Genomic DNA, 16,667 nt, shown 5'->3' with positions numbered 1-16,667 from the left:
TCTTTTTGGGATCTGATGATGACAATGGCTCCTAATGGCCACTACTATATCTAGCCTCTGCAAGCCAATAGATATCCACTTGTGTTTTGATCAATGTGTCTTAAGACCCGATGCCACAGAATAGTCCAGTACATCAGCTTCTATGTGCTAGAATGACACTTCTGACCATCTACAAAGTGATTTTCTCTGTTCCTGATGAGAGAGTACAGCCAGTCATGTGGTCTGAAGTGGGAACAGTACAGGGGTTTCCAGATCAAATTATGGGCCTTTCAGTTTAAGCCAGTTTTTTCATGTCAAATACTGCCTAAAGATAAAGGACAACAACATGTCATGTACATTGCTATTTAGAATGATTGATTCAGAGGTTGCAAAACTATTATCAGATGGGAGCCTACATGTCATAATCAGCAAATTCTTAGTGCATTAAGTTGAATAACAGGATTATTTGGCTTTGTAAAAGCAGAAAATATGCGCAATTTTAGATCGCCTTGAGAATTAACTATATATGACAGCAACAGCAAGGTAGCTTCGCTATTACTTTGGGAGAAATACACACTCAACAGTTCTATTTCTAGATGAGCCAACAATGTGCTATGGAAACTGGAAAAGTCACTTAGGGAGCATTTTTAGGTATTGGATAATTTTAATAGTTTTAATTGCTCTTCATATCTATCTGCCTATGGTTCCCCTCTGTTTACTCATCTATAAAGTGTACCCATTGGAAAACAATCAGAAGCGATATCTACTTACAAAGATTTTTTTATTCTTTTAACTATTCCTAAGGGTAATTTATTAGGAATCTGTCGCCATTTTCAAAGCATTGATGAAGCTGCTAGCATGGGGTGGGGGTCTGGATGTGGCAGTGGCCACGGGATAGGGTAATAATTCTTGCCCTTGTGCTCTTTTTATTATCAATATCCTGCCAAACTGCTAATAGCCTCATGGGTGGCAGGGAAAACATAGGCACAATATTGTCCCTTCGAACTGGAAGCTTCACAGCAGAGCTTGGGGTTGTGGTGGTATGTGGATTTCAATCTGGAAAAGAGAGAAAAGCTTGGACCTACGTTTCCCAACACTGCAGTTCTGGTCCAATTCCACCCCACTGACTACAGTACTGTTGAGCTTTGAAAAAGATGCTGAAATCCAAGACCTTCCATATCATTGAGGTTTGCTTGACATTTGCAACTCTTTGTGGTATAGTCCCATATTGATCGACGGTGGCTCAGAACTAGTTGGCTAAAGGTAAAGGTAAAGGGACCCCTGACCTTAGGTCCAGTTGTGACCGACTCTTGGGTTGCGGCGCTCATCTCCCTTTATTGGCCAAGGGAGCCGGTCATGTGGCCAGCATGACTAAGCCTCTTCTGGCAAACCAGAGCAGCGCACGGAAACGCCGTTTACCTTCTCGCCAGAGCAGTACCTAATTATCTACTTGCACTTAGACATGCTTTCAAACTGCTAGGTTGGCAGGAGCAGGGACTGAGCAACGGGAGCTCACCCCGTCACGGGGATTTGAACTGCTAAGCTTCTGATCAGCAAGTCCTAGGCTCTGTGGTTTAACCCACAGTGCCACCCGTGTCCCTTGGCTAAAGGTAACTTTGCACTAAAGACTTACATGGGCTTGAACCCAGTGCTTTTTTTCTGGGGTTACGCAGGGGTACGCATAACCCTAAACATTTTGTGAATCTACGTTGGGCTTCATTGAGGTACAGTATTTCAATGAGTAATAATAATAATAATAATAATAATAATAATAATAATAATAATAAATTTTATTTATATCCCGCCCTCCCCAGCTGAAGCCGGGCTCAGGGCGGCTAACAACAATCAAATAATCAATCAAATAGTCGCACAATCTAAAAATATTTCATTATAAAAATTAATTAAATCAAATTGATGGCAACCAATTAAGCAAAATTCTGTACAGGTTGCCAGAGGAGGGAGTAAGGCTGCGCCCTGACCAAAGGCCATAGGCGCCGACTCCATGGGGCCTGAGGGGGCCCGAGCCCCCTCAAAAATTCGTTTGGGGGGGCTCTGCCCCCCAATAATCTCGGGCGCCCCTCCAGCAGAGCGCCACCGCCGCCCCTCCCCCAGCCCAAAATGCACAGGGTCGGGCTGCATGCCTCCTGCCCTCCCTCCCGAGCAAAAGCTCCACCCAATTTCCTTCGGAGCTGATTAATAGGCGCAGCACGCTCTCCCCTATTCGCTCACGAGGAGGCGGCGCCACTTATCTGCATATTCATGAGCTTATTTATTATTCATGAGCTTTCGCGGGCTCCCCCAATGTTTTTTATAAGTCGGCGCCCCTGCCAAAGGCCTGGCGGAACAACTCTGTCTTGCAGGCCCTGTGGAAAGATGTCAGGTCCCGCAGGGCCCTAGTCTCTTGTGACAGAGCGTTCCACCAGATTGGAGCCGCAGCTGAGAAGGCCCTGGCTCTAGTTGAGGCCAGCCTAACCTCTCTGAGGCCTGGGATCTTGAGGATGTTATTATTTGCAGACCGTAGGTTTCTCTGTGGGGCATCCCAGGAGAGGCGGTCCCGTAGGTACGAGGGTCCTAGGCCGTATAGGGCTTTAAAGGTTAAAACCAGCACCTTAAACCTGATCCTGTACTCCACCGGGAGCCAGTGCAGCTGGTATAGTACCGGATGAATGTGATCTCGCAGCGAAGACCCCATAAGGAGTCTCGCCACGGCATTCTGCACCCGCTGGAGTTTCTGGGTCAGTCTCAAGGGCAGCCCCACGTAGAGCGAGTTACAATAATCCAGTCTGGAGGTGACCGTCGCATGGATCACAGTGGCTAGGTCAGGGCGAGAGAGATAAGGGGCCAACTGCTTAGCTTGGCGGAGATGAAAAAATGCCGCCTTTGTTATAGCTGTAATCTGCGCCTCCATAGAGAGGGAGGTATCGAAGATTACACCCAAACTCTTGACGGACGGTGCTGGCACTAATTGCACCCCCGCAAGAGATGGGAGTTGCCCCCTCGATCCCATATCGTCCCGCCCCAGCCAGAGGACCTCTGTCTTCGAAGGATTTAACTTCAACCGGCTCCCACGTAACCATCCAGCCACAGCTTCCAGACATCTGGTCAGTGTGTCTGGGGCCGAGTCAGGATGGCCATCCATCAACAGAGTTGGGTGTCATCAGCATACTGATGGCAACCCAGCCCAAAACTCCGGACAAGCTGGACGAGGGGGCGCATAAAGATGTTAAAAAGCATCGGGGAGAGAATCGCACCCTGAGGCACTCCACACACCAAGGAGTGGCGCGATGACAATTCCCCCCCAAGCGCCACCCTCTGTCCCCGACCAGAGAGAAACGAGTGCAGCCATTGAAGGACTGTGCCCTGGATCCCCACGTCGGCAAGGCGGTGGTCCAGGAGTTCGTGATCGACCATGTCAAAGGCTGCTGACAGATCTAGAAGAATCAGCAGCCCCGACCCGCCTCGATCCAGCTGCCTGCGGAGATCATCTGTTAGGGCGACCAGAGCCGTCTCGGTCCCATGACCAGCGCGGAAGCCGGACTGGAATGGATCCAAAGCAGATGTTTCATCCAGAAACCTACCAAGCTGTTCAGCAACCGCTCTCTCAATCACCTTACCCAGGAATGGAAGATTCGAGACCGGGCGGTAATTGGATAGATCTGAGGGATCTAATGATGTTTTCTTTAGGAGCGGACGCACCACCGCCTCCTTCAGTTCCCCTGGGAATATCCCGGTGCCAAGGGACAAATTGATGATATCCCCCAGGGGGCCCCGCACCTCGTCTGGACACGCTCTAATCAGCCATGACGGGCACGGGTCAAGAGGACAGGTGGTGGGCTTTCCAGCTTGGAGGAATCTGTCCACATCGGCTGGAGATATCCGGTCAAAGTGGTCCAATACTGGACCCGAGGACAGTCGAGGGGCCTCCAGTTCCTTTATTGTATCCAAATAGGAAAATGAGAGTACCCCTACACATTTTTTAAAGAAAAAAGAACTGTTTGAACCAGTTAAACAGTTTTTGTTCTGCCCCCAAAGAACCCAGAGAATTATAGTTTGCGGGAACCTTTATAAGTGTTTGTAAAGAGAACTTTCTCCTTTTTGCAGAACAGTATTTCCTACGGTCCTTTAACTGGGAAGGTACAGTATTGTAATTAAACTTGTTTAAAGCTGATTTTAAAGTGTAGTGCATCAAGAATACTTGTGCCTAGATACATTGTAGAATTTGTAGAACTTGAAGTCACAGAGCTGTGATGTTGCTAAAGTACTGTATGTAAACGCAGAAATGGAGTTGCCTTTGATACTTCAAAATATCAAACTGAGTCACGGTAGACAGTAAGAGGCAGAGTTGCCCAATTTTGACTTTCCTCTGTAAGTATACGTGGTCTGCAGTTACAAATTATGTTCACGTTCTCAGTAAGTAAGAATTCTGACATTGTGTCAACATGACTGAGGCAAAAGCACTTAGGGTCAGGATTAGATTTCCCAAGTGCCGCTGTCATGGCAGAATTTGAACTTGGACCCACTATTGATGCAATTTTGGGTGGTCTGCCCAGAGCACTCGGTAGGAATTGCTTCATGTTTCATGTGTGATATAGTGAGATCCTTGTGCACTTCACCAGGTACATATCACTTCCATTAACATTTCTAGGCAGGAATGAAATCAAGTCACATATTTTACAGACTTGTTTATAAAAGTGCACTTTCCCTCCCAGATCTTGGTGCAATCCAAATTAGTGATTATTCCTCGTACTGCTGCTTCTTCTTTCTTGCTTCAGGAGGCACACAACACATGCTCCATCCTGCAGTAATACCACCATTTCAGGCCCTTCGTTCCCTGATTTTCAGATTGCTTTTATAATAGTTTGGTTTTATTTATTGCATCGTTTCTTCACCATGGATTTCCATCTGAATCAGCTGCATGCTATTATTTGGGTAGTGACTTCTCAATGTGCACCTGTGCTCAATCTGAAAGCTCTTTTCTCCAAGCCTTTGTTTTCCGTGGACTGGGGGAGGGGGAGGAATAGTTGCAATCATGGAAGGATTGTGATTGTGGTGATCTCTTCTCAGGCGCTATTTCTGGGGGTGCAGCCTCCTCCCCGCCCCCATGCAAACAAACCAAGAGAGCAATCCCTGTCAACTGACTTGCATAATCGGAAATGGAAAGTCTGAATCTCCAGAAATAGATAATGATGGTGGAAATCTCAGCAAGTATTCTGTTCTCCGGGTGATACTTGTTGGGGTGTGGTGAAATTCCCCCAAACAGACTCTCACATGTTCTGGGGATGCAGAATCTTCTGTCTACGCAGGTTAATTGAGAGCTCACTTTTAAAGCACATTCAATGCACATTCGAAGCAAATCCTGGGAACTATAGCAGGCTTCCTCAGCCTTGGCCCTCCAGATGTTTTTGGCCTACAACTCCCATGATCCCTAGCTAGCAGGAGCAGTGGTCAGGGATGATGGGAATTGTAGTCTCAAAACATCTGGAGGGCTGAGGTTGAGGAAGCCTGAACTATGGTTTGTTAAGATCACTGAAAATTGTATGTTTCGAGGGAAAACTACAGTTCTCATGATTTCTTGTGGGGAGTCATACGTGTTGAATATGCTTTGAATGTATAGTGTGGCTCTGCCCCAGCTTGCATTAGCTGTCTGTGTAGGTGCACATGCCTCTACCTAACGAAAAACCAAAACCAAACCACAGTGACCTTTCAAGCCCCGCCCTCTTCCCAAGTAGTTTCAATTAGTTACAGGGATGTTTGCCACAAAGCAGTGTGAGAAACAACAAGGGTGCAATTCACATGATGTAAGAACTTCCCACATTTTATTAAAAAAAAGAGATAGTGTTGTATTTTATACACCATGCCCCACCCGCCCGAGAGACAACTGCATGTGTGAAAAAGAGCACTCCAGTAATGTCTTGAAAAACAAAAGGGACACCAGCAAGGATTGCCCTTTACGGTTTCTGTAACCTGCGCTAGGGCTGGAGCTAGACACATCAAAGAAGCGTTTCAGTTAAACGTGTCGTAAACTTTGCATGAAAAACCAGATTGGCAAAAACAGAACTCCACAGCACCATCTGGTATCACAGTGCTATAATGTACAGTGGTACCTCAGGTTAAGTACTTAATTCATTCCTGAGGTCCGTACTTAAACTGAAACTGTTCTTAACCTGGAGCACCACTTTAGCTAATGGGGCCCCTGCTGCTGCTGCACTGCCGCTGCACGATTTCTGTTCTCATCCTGAAGCAAAGTTCTTAACCTGAGGTAATATTTCTGGGTTAGCAGAGTCTGTAACCTGAAGCGTATGTAATCTGAAGCATATGTAACCCGAGATACCACTGTATATATATAACGCGCATAAAGCGCTTTTTCTTTGCCAGTGTTGCTGAATCCTCGGTCTGGGGAGAAATAGTGATTCAATCAAACAATTGGCACTTTTTGAACTTGCCATCTTTTTCTATCCCCCTTCACTACAGCTAGCAAGGAAGAAGTGAGATAATTCCTTTGCCATTGGACTTGAATCCAGAAACTGTGAAAGCACAGAACACAGCTCTGAAAACACGTGAATATGTTGTCCCTACTCTGCATATTAAGGAATAGAGTATAAGGAAGCCAGTTCAAAAGGGTGAAATGCCTTCCTCACAAGCAGCTGTGAAAGGAGGAATTCAAAAGAAATAAGCATGGGAAAAGTGTGGAATGCAGCTAGGACTCAAACACTGTAGAGCATTTGGAAAATAATGTTTGAACTGTGGGAAGCATAATAATTTCAAAAGGTGTAGCTAATCCAGAGAAAGAAAGAAAAATCAGGTGCAGACTGTTGAAGATACTTTAGATGATACCGTATTTTTCCGTGTATAAGACGCCCCCTATTTGGGGGGACTCAAATTTAAGAAAATGGGGGGAGATGGCCCAGAGTTGTTGAGCTTTTTTGGGTGGCAAATGCAGAAAATCACTAACCCGAATGACATACGCTGACAATGGTTCGCTTTGCCAAAGAAGACAACATGCATCTGCCCGCTCACCAGCAGCAGAGGGGAACTGCATGCCCAATTCCCAAAGCGACAGCTAATCCACAGCAACCCTTGCCGCAGCAACCGATCACCCAACCAATTACTGCAGCAGCAGCCAATCCAAACCAGCACTTGATGGAGCCACCAATCACCCACAAAATCGCCACTGACAAGCTCCTGCTTGTGACTGCAACCAATCACCCGTTCCCCCCCCCCATGCACTATCAGTGTATAAGACGACCCCCATTTTTAAACATTATTTTAGAGTAAAAAAAAACTCATTTTATACACGGAAAAATATGGCAAGTTGTATGCTGATGGTAGTAGAGGTAATAAAGACTAGTGAAAGGGACTTGAGCTTCTCTGTGCAGGTGAATGAGACATCTATCCCATTTAAACAGGAACGGAACTCATCTGAAAAAGATTCTCCCAGTCTGTCAATAAGGCCAAAACAGAGAACAGCAGCTTGTTGTTCCTTATTGTACCCAAGAATATGACACCCATCTTGGGTCGCAACCTGTGAAAAACTAAATCTGGTAAAACACATCTTTGCATTGCAGGGCCATACTGTCCAAGGGTAAGGGCCACTCATAGCAGAATACCAGGACTTGTTTGTTGGATTAGGCTGCTTGACCAGGTGAAGACTCCATCCAGATTAATAATACAGTGCCTCCCGTTATTCAGCGATGCAGGAAAGTGCCATTTGCTCTCCTACAAACTGAGCTAGACAGGATGGAGGACTTCGAAGTAATTAAGAAAACAGATGAACCAGCTGACTGGGTGAGTTCATTGGTACTTGGGGAGAAACATAATGCTCAGTTGTGCGTATGCCTAGATCCAAGAGATCTCTTTAAAAAAAAAAAAATTATTAACCGACCAATCAAATCAAATCACATCACATAAATTCCGAATTACAAAGCCGAATTTTAAATTTTTTGTTGGGGGGACCCATATTTCAAGTTCCGAAGGGGATTCCAATCATCTTCTTGCTGCTGCGTTAATATCCACAAATCTGTCCAAATAATGTTCATAATTCTATCCAGTCCTATCTTGCTGTTCTCACATCTCATCTTGTTTCTTTTTTTTCTTTATGATCTCTTCTGATAATCTCCTTAAGCAGGTAAACACCAGTTATAATCCTGTGTGAATTTTCCGTTCGTCCAATCATCATGTCGAGATGGTTTCCATATATCATCACTTTCATAAATAAAAGCACTCTTTCCATCATCAGTCTCGCAAATCTGTCGCCTTCTTTAGTCCCTCTGAGGAGGCTCACCCACAATATGAAAACAGATCTATTCCTCCTCCCAGACATAAGTCTTTCGACAGAACTTGCCAAAATGGCAACGCTATTTTTTGCTGCGTCATTCCAAAGCTCTTATACTTTCCATGATTCCTTAAAACATGCTTTGGTTAGGAGATTATCTCCACACAGTCTTAAATCCTCATCTTAAGTCATTTAAACGGCATTTCTGACTTGTGACTTGTGGGGGGATTATTGGTTAATCACATAGAGAAAAGAAAGGAAAGTCCCCCCCCCATCCAGTCCCGTTGCCGAACATACCGAGCCTTGGTGTGTCTTCTCATGATTTATTCCTGTTCCTCCGACCCGTCTTGTTTCTCAGAGATCTCTTCGGTTAGCAGTCTTTACTCCCCATTCTTCCTTGAAATATGTGCATTAGCTTCCTCCTAATTGTTTCTTTTGAAGTTGCTGCAGCTAGAGGCGCGAATCAGAGACAGCGTCCAGGAGCGCCGAAGTCCGCACAAGGGCTTTCTGCCTAGTGCCCCCACCTCCTCAAATTCGGGGGTGGTATAGGGCACAGCAGGCAAGGGCAGTTCCCCCCACACACTTGGGGGGGGGGCGGGAGGCTGTTTACTCCCATCACAGCCTCTTAATTACCTCGTGTGGGTCAGAGAGTTGTTATTGTCAGCCATCTTCCGATGCGCCCCTAATGGCCCCCCCTAGATCCAAGAGATCTCAACAAGGGAATTAAAAGAAAAAGAAAAAAAATTACCAGCCAGAGAGGAGATAATGGCACAGTTTGAAAGTGCCTTTCTGCTGGTGCCTTGTTAGAAATAACAAAAAGGTAGGTGGGATATTGTCAGAAGTTCCTGCCTCTTCCTTGCCTGATTTAGGCTGTAGTCCTATGCCCAGTTTCCTGGAAGGAAGCCCCATTTACTTTTGAGTAAATTTACTTTTACTTTTGGGATTTACTTTTGAGTAGGATTGTGCTGTTAAACACCCAGTTTAACAGTCATTTGTGATTATTGAATTATGTCACATTTTTTTCTGGAGATGGGTGGTGGTGGTGCTGCCGCCGCCAATACACCTCCTTGCCATGGGCACAAGGGAGCCTAGGTACACCTCTGCACTGAGTACTCCATTTTGACATTATAGATGTTTGCACCTATCATTTGGTATTGCATCTGCTCCCAAAATCAATCATAAAACAATACATATGCTCTATGTGCACATCACTGAGTTGGATATCTCAATTACTTTATACTTTATAATACCTTACTTTATAATTAAGGGAGAGCAATAATCAGTGGCTTTGCCAAATCCTGATTTCAGAAGATTCCTCAACATCTAATTGAGTGCTGCGCTCTTACAAAGTCCTTACCAGTCCTTCACTGATGCTGAAACGAGATATGCACACATTGAGAAAGAGTTACTTAGTATATTATTTGCTTGTGAAAGATTTACTCAATATATTTATGGCAACACAGTGGCTGTGGAAACTGATCATAAACCTCTCATAACTTTATTCCACGAACCACTGAATGACTGTACATTACAGATCAAATGAACGATGCTCAAACTGCAGAAGTATCATCTGTAGGTGACTTAAACACAACAGGGAAATGTTTGTTCACTGCAGATGCGCTTTCAAGTGTTGTTTCCCCCCCTACAGTAGTGGAGAAGATTTCAGAGACATATTTATGTGGATATGCTTGTTGCTTCCCTTCCTGTGGCAAATGAAAATGGCAAATGAGAAACTACAGCAGATCAAAGATGAATCTGATAAAGATCTATGCAAATCCTGAATGAAGTAGTAATTAGCGGCTGGCATGAGACTAAGGGCATATGTGATGTAAGTTTCAGAGATTACTAGAATTTCAGACATGAACTCACAGCGATAGATGGCATCATCTTCAAAGGAAGCAAAGTGGTGATACCTCCTAGCCCTTATAAAGAAATACTACATAAAATCATCTTGCCATTGAGAAATGGGAGGGGGGGAATGCCCTCATAAATAAATACTACATAAAATCTACAAGGATCATCTTGCCATTGAGAAATTGGGGGGGGGGAATGCACAAAATGTGATATATTGGCCTATAATTAATCAGGATATAATAGCTAAGGTAGAAGGTTGTTTCACCTGCTTAAAATACAAGTCACATCAACAACCAGAGCCATTGAATCCAGTTCCTCAAAGGCCCTACCAGAAGAAAAAAACTGACTTAATCACATGGCATTCCAAGAACTACTTAATAGTTACAGATTATTATTCTCTCTTTTCAGAAATACACACAATTCAATGTACCAGCAGTAGAGCAGTGATTGCCAGCCTGAAATGGGATATTCAACAGACATCGTATTCCAGATGAAGTGTTCAGTGATAATGTTCCACAGTTCTCATGTGCAGAATTCAGGATGTTTGCCAAAGACTGGGATTTTCAACACACACCATCAAGCCCTAACTTTCCTCAGTTGAATGGGCTTATAGAAAGGTCTGTCCAGAACGTCAAAAATCTGTCGAAGAAAGCTTTCGACAGTGGAAGTGACTGATACAATTCTCTGCTGATTCAAGGAGCACCCCACTGGAGAATGGTTGATCTCCTGCACAACTTTGAATGGGAAGGGGTATCAGAGCTAAAACAGGGATGCGGGTGGTGCTGTGGGTAAAACCGCAGCGCCTAGGACTTGCCGATCGTCAGGTCGGCGGTTCAAATCCCCGCGGCGGGGTGCGCTCCCGTTGCTCGGTCCCAGCGCCTGCCAACCTAGCAGTTCGAAAGCACCCCCAGGTGCAAGTAGATAAATAGGGCCAGCTTACTAGCGGGAAGGTAAACGGCGTTTCTGTGTGCTGCGTTGGCTCGCCAGATGCAGCTTGTCACGCTGGCCACATGACCCGGAAGTGTCTTCGGACAGCGCTGGCCCCCGGCCTCTTAAGCGAGATGGGCGCGCAACCCCAGAGTCAGACACGACTGGCCCGTACGGGCAGGGGTACCTTTACCTTTATCAGAGCAAAAATGCCTATATCTGAAGATTTACTACAGCCTAACAAAACGGAAAGCCCCAAAAGAGTAAAATAAATTCAAAAGATGAAACAAAAATATTATTTTGACCAGAAGGCCCCACACTTCTAAAACTTAAGCCAGGATACAAGGTTTGCCTGAGAAATTATTCTACCAATCCCCATGATGGGGTGAGCTCCCATTGCTCAGTCCCTGCTCCTGACAACCTAGCAGTTCAAAAGCACATCAAAGTGCAAGTAGATAAATAGGTACCGCTCTGGCGGGAAGGGAAACAGCGTTTCCGTGCCCTGCTCTGCTTCACCAGAAGCTGTTTAGTCATGCTGGCCACATGACCCGGAAGCTGTACGCCGGCTCCCTCGGCCAGTAAAGTGAGATGAGCGCCACAACCCCAGAGTTATCTGCAACTGGACCTAACGGTCAGGGGTCCCTTTACCTTTTACCCGCAACATACACATTCATATAAGGTCGAACTGCATGCAGGACTCTGGGAATTTCATACGCCAAACTAGTTTCTGTGCAGAAATATTTGACTTGTGTGAATCAACCCTTAGAATGGTATAACTTAAAGCAATATAATTCGGCTTCACTATATTTTCTGTTGTATACTATAGTTTATACTATAGTATAGTCTATACTGAAGTCTATATTATAATCTCAGTGTCTGTTAAGAGTGCATTCACACAATGCCCTTGTGAATAAGTGCTGGAAACTTAAGAACTCTATAGAGGTGGTCAAGGGAACAGTTGGCACTCGCCTTTTCACACTTCTGGTGCTTTCATGGGAATACTGCTACAGCAACATGGTCATAACAAAAAGAGGAAAATGTTGGAGCGAGAGCCTCCACACTTCTGTGCAGATGAACATCTGACACAGAAGGAGAAGCATCAGATTGCAATATTAGTGCAAAAGCACGGCACCCTCTGTCTGCAGCAGGCGTGCAGCTGTCACAGAATGTCATATGATTGCGGTGGAAGGAAAAGAGTTCCACGCTGTTCTGATACAAATGGGAGTAAAATGTTGCACAACCTATAGGAAAGTAGCAGAAAATATATAGGTAAGGAAAGGAAGTGAGTTGTCCTGAAAGATTAGACAGATGTTGTTGCATACCCACTTCATGCTCTATGCCCTTCTGAGTCTGGCACAGAATGATTTCAGGAAAGTTCTGCAGTCAGAAACTGGGAGAGGTAGTTGCTGGCTAATGGTGACACTCAATGATTTCTGCTGTGTGTGTATGGCACAGAACATCATTGCTTCCTCTAGCAGCCAGCCAGCGGAGTTATTTCAGACAGTCCAGAGGTTACTGACTCCCCATGTGGAGCCCTCAAAGAGCTGCTCTGACCAACTGGCTGAGCTCAGAGATCTAAACTAGTTGCCGATGTACTACTGGGCTAGGTTCAAGGTCATACTATTAGTATACAAAGCCATTAATAACTTGGGACCAGTTTACCCATGAGATCACCATGCACCACATGTGCTTACTCAACTGCTTTGATCAGTGGAACTGGCACTGTTACAGGTGCCACATAATACCCGTTCCACATTTGTAAGATCTCAATCGTTTAGTGTGGTAGCACCTACATGTTGGAACCCCCTGCCTATTGGTATCAACCATGCACCTTCACTGTATTCTTTTCAATGCCTGCTAAAAACAATTCTTGTTTAGGCAAGCCTACCCAGATACTTAGAAATGCTGGTGTGAATTTTAATCTGCTTAGTATTCAAACTGTTTGTATGTTTTAATGCATTGTATTCCACCCCACCCTCCGATTTTATGGTTATGTCTTTTTTTAAACCACTCTGAGGTCTTTTACAATCAAGCAGTGTATAAATTTTATGAAATAAATAAATGAAATTGAAATGTACACATTTACTTATTTATTTATTATTTGCAATACTGAGATTGTGACATACCCAAATTACTATAAATTATTGTTTCCAGTAATTTGCCAGTTACTTATTCACTAATCACAGCACATGTTTTCCCAATGACAATAAAAAAGTGGTAGTGCTGGGCAAGCAAAAAAGTTAAAGAATATTGGGAAAAGATATATAATGAGATGGGGGGGGATGTTCAAAACAACCCTCTGAAAAATCCCATGTATGCAACAACAGCGACTCGGATTTTGCTAGCCCCAAAAAATGGAAAGTGTGGGAGGTCCCTAGCAAGGAGAATTGGCAACTTAAGGTGAAAAAATATGCAGAGTTAGGAGGTCTAACAAGCAGAATAAAAGAGCAAGAAGAACAGGTATTTAAAGAGGAGTGGGAAATTCTTGTTGAGTATATTGAAAACAATTGTGCGCAGTTGAAAACACTGGCAGTATTAAAGTAAATTGAACAGTATAACATATATTGAAGTGATGCACGATAGGAGAACAGAATTAGATGGATATATCAAAATACGCAGGAATGGTGGGTAAGTTAAATGAACCTTGGAAGGGGAAGGAGGGAAGACAATGAATGTATGGTATAATAAAAGATGTTTAATTTGAACGGTATAATTTGGAAATTTAATAAAAATTACAAATAAATAAAAAGACTTTTTTTTAAAAAAAGATTGTGATAAGGTCCCGAGGTGAAAAAATTAAGGTGGTAGGTTTGGTGCTGAAGTCTAGGAACAGTTCTACATGCAGAAGCAGACAGAGCTGTGAGGTCCCAGTGCCTGCATGTTGGGTAGAAAAGCTTAAGTTTGTTAAAGGATGGGAAACATTTTGGAACTGCTAAGCCTGTAGAAAAGAAAAAAAGGTCTCCACTTGAATCACAGAAGAACCAGACTGTGATTCCTTAATATAAAAAAGGTCACAGAGCAGCTTTAAAATGTCTTCAGGGGCAAAGGTGACAAGAGCTAGGAACAGTTGCAGGTAGGTAGCCGTGTTGGTCTGCCATAGTCAAAATAAAAAAATTCCTTCCAGTAGCACCTTAAAGACCAACTAAGATAGTTCTTGGTATGAGCCTTCGTGTGCATGCATCTGAAGAAATGTGCATGCACACGAAAGCTCATACCAAGAACTAAGAGCTAGGAAGTCTCCAGCTGATGATATAAATACTTCAGGTATTTACAGAACAGTGAGCACCCTGGATATAAAAATCTATACAAATCCATAAGGAAGGACATAAAGAGTGAGCATGTTGCTCTCTATGCTGAACTGTATACAGGTGAGGACTGCCATACGTCCAGGTTTTCCAGGATGTATCTGGGATTTGCCCGTCGGAGATAGCGTCCGTGGCGGAATCGCTAAAAATGTCCAGAAGTGTTCACAGAGGAAAGATGTGAAGTCCAATGTTCTTCAGCCTATTTCTCTCCCCCCCCCCACTCCCAGAGGAGCCCCCCCCCCCGTGCTTTGGTAGTAATAAAAATTGGTAGTTATTTCAAGAAATAAATGAGACTTTCTAAACTTTTGGAGCTAGCTCTCTGAGGCGAAGCTGACCAAAGATCAAAACTGGTGAGGCAACTTTGTTTCCTAAAATGTCTCCTGTTACCTTCTGCCTCTCTGTCAGCTCTAACCCCAAATTATTTTACCCCTCCAGGCACACCGACATCTGTGAATGGTTAACCGTGATCCCTGATAACTATTAACGTCCGTTTAGGAAACCCAAGACAGTTATAACTATAGTAACCTTTCCCCTAGATAACATTTTGTTCCATCCATTCTTATTAAACCTCCATTTGTCTCCCTCCTTCCCTAGGGCTGACCAGCAGAACATGCGGAAAGGCTATTGGTTTTTTTAAGGCTATTTGTCTTTTAAGCTGGCGGGATTTCTTTGCCATTTTACCTGTATAAGAAGCCTGTAGCCGATAGCACTTGACAGCTGTCCATAGCTGAAGGATTAGACAGATCCTTGCCAAACCATGGACTGTTAGGTTACATTGACACTGCCAAAGATGTGTAAGCCAATGTCAGAGTCAGGCACTGTTGGGAACAGTGCAAGGGGCCGACACTGTCAACCTCCGGGCAGCCTTTCTCAACCTGTGGGTCCCCAGATGTTGTTGGACTACAACTACCATCACCCTCAGCTGGCAAGGCCAGAGCTTAGGGATGATGGGAGTTGTAGTCCAACAACATCTGGAGACCCACAGGTTGAGAACTGCTGCTCCAGAGCCTTCTTGCCTAGCTGCTGCCTGCATTCACCTGCCCTCCCTAAGCATGCAAATCACTGAAAGGTCAGGAGATAGAGCAAGCTATTCCACTTGCCTGCTTTCCCTCTGGTGGCTTGTATGGTTTGGGTCCAGAGGAAGGGAGTATGTGAAAGGTCAGTGGAAGCAAACAAGAGGTGGACCCAAGAGGTGGGCCAACTAAAGGCATCTTCCCCAAGGGCTCTCCCAAAATCTGGAGTCAGCATTGCTCAAACCCACCAACATCAATAAGGAAGTATCATCTTCTCACTGTGATGTGACCGAAAAGTAGCTGTCAAGCACTTTCAAATATTTCCGAACCATTATAGCCCACATGTCAGCCAGTTACCTCCCAGTGTCTCACAACTGTGATATTCCAATGGAGCTATTGCAGATTGGATTTCCCTTTTAGTTTTGAAGTTAATTATTAATTCTGTCATTGTTGAGAACATTAAGACTTAGAATATCATTTGCTATGTTTTCATAAAATTGGGGCTTTAAGCACTAAGGTGAGCATCTTGTTTTTATTCATTTATTTCATAAAAATTTATACACTGCTTGATTGTAAAACAAACAAACAAACAAACCTCAAAGTGGGTTACAAAAAAGCTAAGCAGTTAAATCAATGAAATTTACAATACTTTGAAACATACAAATAGAATACTAAAACAGATTAGAATTCACAGCAGCATTTCTAAGCATCTGCGTAGGCTTGCCTAAACAATAAAGTTTTTAGCAGGTGCTGAAAAGAATACACTGAATGCACCTGATTGATATCATTAGGCAGGGAGTTCCAAAGGTGCTACCACAATGAATGACTTAGTTATTGCAAATGTGGAACTGGCATTATGTGACACCTGTAGTAGTGCCAATTCTATGGATTGAAGGCAAGTAGGCACATACCAGTATGGTGTAATGTGATCTCATAGGTAAACTGGCCCCAAGTTATTCCCGTATTTTTCGCTCCATAAGACGCACTTTTTTCCTCTTAAAAACTAAGGGGAAATGTCTGTGCATCTTATGGAGCAAATGTGTGGTCCCTGAAGCTAAATTGCCGGAGTGCGGCATGCTCCTGAGCCGCTCTTTGGGGCTGGCGGGGGAAACCCGGGCTCCCCGCTGCCCTGCGGAGGCTTTGGGGGCTACCCCAGAAGCCAGAACAGCTAGAGGGAGCACTGAGCAGCACTCCCTCTAGCTGTTCTAGCTTCTGCCTTAGCGGCGCAAAGCCTCCGCAGGGCAGCAGGGAGCCTTCATCCCGCTGCCCTGCGGAGGCTTCGCACGGCTATCCTTGGCTTTTGAGGGAGGTGGGGGA

The 16,667-nt window shown here is 44.4% G+C and overlaps 1 protein-coding gene and 1 long non-coding RNA gene across 7 annotated transcripts in view; one reads left to right on the top strand and one right to left on the bottom strand.

The window, feature by feature from the left end:
* HELT (helt bHLH transcription factor) overlaps positions 1-16,667 on the top strand; it is a 132,801-nt gene that overhangs the window by 80,045 nt on the left and 36,089 nt on the right. The gene's annotated exons all lie outside the window — the stretch shown is intronic.
* Positions 1-16,667, bottom strand: part of LOC308595212 — a 35,743-nt gene that overhangs the window by 9,681 nt on the left and 9,395 nt on the right. The window contains exon 3 of one of the 3 annotated variants that reach the window (XR_014011922.1): positions 9,420-9,624. The exons of 1 other annotated variant lie outside the window; for it this stretch is intronic. This is a non-coding gene — a long non-coding RNA (uncharacterized lncRNA). Of the gene's footprint in view, positions 1-9,419; positions 9,625-10,874; positions 12,274-16,667 lie in introns of those variants that run through there. One more of the 3 variants, XR_014011923.1, reaches the window with a different exon arrangement.

Source organism: Podarcis bocagei (assembly GCF_964188305.1).
Source record: "Podarcis bocagei genome assembly, chromosome: 9".
NCBI lineage: Eukaryota > Metazoa > Chordata > Lepidosauria > Squamata > Lacertidae > Podarcis > Podarcis bocagei.
The sequence above is the reverse complement of the archived record's forward strand: the minus strand, read 5'-3'. Positions and strand labels throughout refer to the sequence as shown.